This window comes from Arachis duranensis, chromosome 1 (assembly GCF_000817695.3).
Source record: "Arachis duranensis cultivar V14167 chromosome 1, aradu.V14167.gnm2.J7QH, whole genome shotgun sequence".
NCBI classification, from domain to species: domain Eukaryota; kingdom Viridiplantae; phylum Streptophyta; class Magnoliopsida; order Fabales; family Fabaceae; genus Arachis; species Arachis duranensis.
Genome location: NC_029772.3, coordinates 26,970,151 through 26,976,291, shown reverse-complemented (window position 1 = coordinate 26,976,291; position 6,141 = coordinate 26,970,151). Strand labels below are relative to the sequence as shown.

At 37.2% G+C, this 6,141-nt stretch overlaps 1 long non-coding RNA gene across 1 annotated transcript; it reads right to left on the bottom strand.

Annotated features, from left to right (window-relative positions):
• Positions 1-286: 286 nt before the first annotated feature.
• LOC110279530 (uncharacterized) lies at positions 287-4,982 on the bottom strand. The gene is made up of 3 exons (XR_008005869.1): positions 4,390-4,982; positions 4,076-4,270; positions 287-1,124 (listed from the first exon to the last, which is right to left on the bottom strand). It is a non-coding gene; the product is annotated as an uncharacterized LOC110279530 (long non-coding RNA).
• Between the last annotated feature and the right edge of the window lie 1,159 nt (positions 4,983-6,141).

The window sequence follows — 6,141 nt, the reverse complement described above, 5'->3', positions numbered from 1 at the left end:
ATTCCCACTAACGTTTGCGTAAAGGGGCACAAGCCAACGTTAATGGGAAAAGTGAGTCCCATTAACGTTGGCCAAGGATTGAGTAAGAAACGTTAGAAGTCACGTTAAGATTTCTAACGTTGGAATTAACGTGGGTATATAAGGGTGGAACGTTAGTGGAAAAAGTGAATGCCACTAACGTTCTTGCACTCAAAATATTACCCAACGTTAATCTCACTAAATGCCCAAGCCTAATTCTTATTTCTCTGCAAGCTGGGCCCACTAAAGATGAGAATTGCTTCAACTCAAGGTCCAGAGCCCACATCTAAGACTTGAAGAACTTACTAGAAGATCATAAGGAGTAGTATAAATAGGAGTAGTTTTGAACTAGAGAGGAGCTTAGCACTTTTGGGAACTACTCTCTGCTATTTACTTTTCTATACTTTTAGCATGGATTCTTCTTTTCTGCCATTTTTTATTCCTAGAGCTATGAACAACTAAACCCCTTTCATTGGGTTAGGGAGCTCTATTGTAATTTGATAGATCAATTATAGTTCTTATTCTTCTTCTTCTTTCTTTTCTCTTGATCTTACTAGAAAGCTTTCGATCTTAATTCAATTGATTAGTTGTCTTGGAAAAGAAACTCTCCATAATTGGATCTCCTTTGAACCTTGGAAAAGGGATGAGGAAATCATGCTAGAAATGCTTTCTCATGTTGGACCAAATTGGAGTTTGGATGGATATTGTGACATTTTGTAACGACCCAACTTCCAGAACGTCATGATCGTACCGAAAGTAAGGTGTTACCAACCTGTTTTCCTTTATTAACTATTTACTATTGAGCCTTTAGTTCGATATCGCGATTTTGTTTTAGTAAAAATACCAGAAAATTTTGTTTTTATTTATCAAATCATATAGCAAGCATCACCAAGTAATAATAATCACATAATCATTAATAATAATATCTGTCATACAAAAGATTTCAAATAAAACTCACATACAAATCCTATCCCTCTGTATAAAATAAAATGTTAAGCAATAAGAGCGAGGGAACTTCTATGAAAATAACTCGAGTCATAAACTTAACTCATAAATGAGATCTATAATCGCCTGCAGCTTCAAACGGAGTCTTCGAACCTGTGTCACTGAAAGGGTGGAAGATTTTGGGGTGAGAACAAACCACACGTTCTCAGTAGGGAATGGGAATGCCGTAAAAGTAATGATTAACATGCAAATAATTAACTTTGCTTAATAGTCCATCTTTGTCAAACCCTTTGAAATACTTGTCAATCTTACTTTAGTTAAATAATTATTTTCTTTGAATTTATAAACCCAAAACTGATCTCAATTGCAAAACTTGTCATATTAAATACCTTTCAGCCACATAACTGATTCAAAGTCATAACAACAGATATTAATCATCTCTATCCATTCACAAACTACTAGCACAGGTAAGAAACTCAATTCAACACACAAACAAATCACAATAAGACAAACAACACAATCACAAACAGGTAATACAAGCAATGCAACCAAATGCAAATACACAACTAATATGATGCATGTCTGTCCTAAGCAGGCCATGAGCTCACGTGTCGGTTTACACCCTGCAACCCGACATTACCTAGGAACAAGTCCCAGATATGGCTTCCCTTTGTGTCCTTAGTGCATATGTGTCGGTGGTAAAAATACCACTCCTTCGTGACTACCGGCAGTCGGCGCAAAGCCCGACCCCATAATATACGCACAAGGGGAAACAGTGATCCTCAGTTCGTGGGCGTCCCCGAGATCAATTCACAACAATAAAACAGAGATCTTCAGTTCGTGAGTTATTCCCCGAGATCAATACACAATAACATAGTGATCTTCAGTTTGTGGGTTATACCCGAGATCAGCATACAACGATTCATGGGTTATTCCCGTAATCAATGATTATCAGTCCGTGGGTTTTTCCCGCTTATAAAACAAATAACAATTTATGGGTTTCCCCGAGATCAATGATCATTCAGTTCGTGGGTACTTCCCGAATTCAACCAATTATCAGTTCATGGGTGTCCCCCGTAGTTAAACAATTAACAGTTCGTGGGGTATTCCCGCCTTTTATCGTTTTTCGTTATCCTTTCTCAACCTCAACAATCCACAAATCAATCTTCATTTCCTCTTTTTCTTTGATTCGTAAAAAATCTTAATCATCAATTCAGTTCATAATCTCTGCTTTGGCAATCTTCAGTCAAGCCAACTTTAAAACAACTTTTCAGTTTAGTTCTCTATCAAAAGGCTCAAGAAAATTATTTATTTTAAATTCATTAAACTCCTTTCAAAAGATAACCTCTCATTAGAGGTAATCAAATAAAACTCTTTCTTAAGTAAAACCTCAGATTTTACAAAATTCCGGCAGCACCTCCCCTAAAACTCGGGCTTAGCCACCCTTACGGGTCCCAACAAAACAATTTACCAAACTCTCTTCAACCTTTCCAATATCAATTCAACTTTCACCTTATCAATTCGTAACTAACTTTCATTTATCATAGGATTCTTTCAGAATTAAACTCAATAAACTAGTATTCCAAGAAACTTGGTGTTGAGGTAATTTGGTCACAATAAAAACTTGTACCATCTCTCTTAAAATTCTGTTATTGTTTCCTAAGAAAATGCAGAAAAACAGCAGCAAGTAGTAAGTTTGGTAAATTCCTTAAAAATCCAGTTTCCACCCAATGCCTTTCAAAATTCACGATCTCAAACAAGACTCTTTTAGCTTTTTATTGAATCAAATTCCAGATTAATACCATGTCATATGAAAAAGTTATGAAGTGAGAAACACAGCCAGGCCTTTTAGAATTCGGTTTCCAAAATCCAGTGAGTTATCCATACTCTTTTCAACATATCTACTTGGTTAAATAGGATATTGACATGAAATTTAAAATGAAGATTGTGGACACAGGAAGCTTGAAAATGCCGTTGGTTTCAGCTCAAATACTTACCAGAATTGAAAGTTAAGTGAGTTGGAAGTTGGTGCTTCTGCAGTAAAGAAACAGAATTTTCTGCAGAAACCATCAATCTTCAAAAATTCATTTCTCCCAAAACACTCATCAATAAATTCTGAGTTTTTTATGAGATGCTCAAAACACAGTAAAGTTTCATGCAAAAATAGTTTCATTCAAGTATATGACCTGGGATGCTCCCAGAAATTGATTCTTTCTACTGTCATGTATGCAGAATTTCTGCCTTAAGCATTTTCAACAACCTTACTTGTCAAAAACCACATTTGAACTTATAACCCTTCCAAAATCACACGTTTAACCTCTTTCCAATTATTCAAAATTGTCTTCATTGCCAACACAGCCCAAGAACCCAGAATCAATAATTCACACGATATCAAGTACTTAAGCATCATCAAACCTTTTCTTTTCTACACTATGCCAAGCGTAATTTTCCATATACACTCATCATCATTCAAACACACAATAACTCATCAATTCACACCAGCAAGCTCAGCAACAAAAGTAACACCATTTATTCTATCCCTTACCACGTTCAGTACGCACAATCATCAAATCAATCACTTACAACAGTGGAACCGGCCACAATCACAGCCAAGTCAGAATCAATAAATCATGACACAGAGAATTAGTCTAACCATTACAAAATTATTTAGATACTCTTAAAATTTACTATATTATTTCAGAAAATCACAGGTTCTCAAAACAGTTTAATCTCTTAGTCCCAATCCTTCAATAACCACCAAAACCAATCTCAACTAGTTACAAGTAAACTTCACAGCCATTCCCATTCATCAAATATCCCCTTCAACATCAAACAAGTCAATAATTCACTCAAAATCAGAATCTCAACCAATTCATCGCAGAATCAATAATTCAGTCACATTTCACAACCGCATCTAATTTCAATTATAATTCAAAGTAATCACAGCCACATTTAATTCAAATCATAACTCAGAAAAATCACAATAGCTAACCATTCTCAAACACATTTCAAGTCATTCTTATCAATTAAGAAATTCTTAACTATTATTAACCATTTGCACTTATCCAATAACTTTGTAGGCATTCTAAATTAAAAACGTTAAATCCCCTACCTCGACTAGCCGAAATTCGATAATCAAACGCAACAAAGCCTTCTTTTATTTTTAATTCGCAGTGGTAACAGCAACCTTGAACCGAACTAACAGCAGCGGCATTTCTGATCACTTCTCAGCAGCAGCAGTGGCATGAACTAATCAATTCAGAACCAGAATAGCACTCTTGACAAGCACCAACGACCTCGGTGGCAACTGCGGCGGTGCAGAGTAACTCACGGTGATAATTTTGTTTAATACAAAGTCTCAATGACAGGCTTCACAGTAGAGACAAATTGGGCGACAAGGAAGACTCAAAAACAGGGTAAGCTTACCAAAATAGTAGTAGTTCTAACGGTGGTTTCCGATGGCGATGGCGGCGTGCAACTTTACGGTGGACCACACTCGCAGCAGCAATGATAGTCACAGTGCATCCTCTATCTCGCGGTTCTGCCTCCCTTCCTCCACGCCTCTGGTAGCAACGGCCAAGGCTTCAGGGACGACTTCATTCATCACCTCTTCTCTCTCGCATCTTCGGCCTCTCTCACTCTCCTCTGTTCGCAATTCACGGCGGCGATAGAAGCTTCATCGACAGCGACGCAGCAACGGTGAGGGAACACCGATCTCTGACAGCGACGGCAATGCTTCCTGCGATGAGCGCTAGCAGCGACGGCGGCGAAATGGGTTGGGCGCGACGATGATGCTCTTCGCAGCTCCACGAACGGCTTACAGCAAACACAGAAGCGCGGGTAAGGCTGGGCAACGCTAACGATGGTGGCATGGGATCCTCTCGTGCGGCGGTCACGGCGGTCACGACGGCAGCGAAGCAGCAGCATCTTCCCTTTGTCTATGCGTTCCTTTCTTCCGTTCTGTGTGGTGTTATGTTGAAGGAGGGTAAGGGTGCTGTTAGGGTCAGTGAATTAGGGAATTTAGGGTTTCCAATTTGGGAATTTAGGTTTAGGAATTAGGATTTTATAAAAGAATATGGATAGATATGAATAAATATTTTGATAAAATTGGAGGATAGGATAATTTTAAAATCAAATGTACTCTATTAAAAATATTTAAAAACATTATTTATCAACATATTGCTAAGTTCAATCAATTATTTCTAATTTACATTAAAAAATGAACAAGTTAATTATATTTTGTAAAGTACAATTTAAATTCAAATATCAATTTTCTAGATTAAATCATACAAATCTCTATTATTTTTCTATCTTCCATTTAATCCTCCCAACACTTTGATTTGGAAATACATGTGGTATAATCAGTGACCACACTTTCATCTCTTCCCATGAGCAATTAAATCAAGGAATTGGGCAATTTTTCAAGCTTAGAGAGATTGGATTGCCAAGGAATTGGGATCCAATCACTTAAGATTGCCAAGGAGATTAATGAATGCATTGATTGAGGAAGAGATGAGAATGAACTTGATCCGGAGAATGCAACATCTCCTGAACCCAATGATCTCCCCATTTCTGATCTTACCCATTCTATTTACTTTCTGCCATTTAATTTCCTGCTCATTATCCCAACTCCCCATTTAAGATTCTGCACTTTAATTTCTGTTATTTACTTTCTAGTCATTTAAATTCCTGCATCTCAATCTCAATTCTGTTTAGCTTAACTAGCATATTCTTCTAACTAAAGTTGCTTGACCAATCAATCCCTGTGGGATTCGACCTCACTCTATTGTGAGTTTTACTTGACAACAATTCGGTATACTTGCCGAAGGAAAATTTGTTGAGAGACAAGTTTTCATGCATCAATAAGGCACCCCTAAGAGCTTATTCATCCAAGCATATCCCTTGCACATGGACACCACAGACACATGCCTCAATATTCAAACCCTTGGTGCCTAGCATTATGTCTTATTGTTTTTCTTTCTTTTTCAAACTCTTATTGTTTTTTTCTTCTCTTATTGGGATCTTATTGTTTGGTTAGTCTCATAGAATGTGTTTCAAGCATGTGGTTTAGAGCATATAGTTGCCTCTATACCTTATAGGTGAACCAACTTAGCTTACCAATGACCATACCACAAACTTTCAGAATCTTCTTCACAAGATAACTCCACTCTTGTTTTT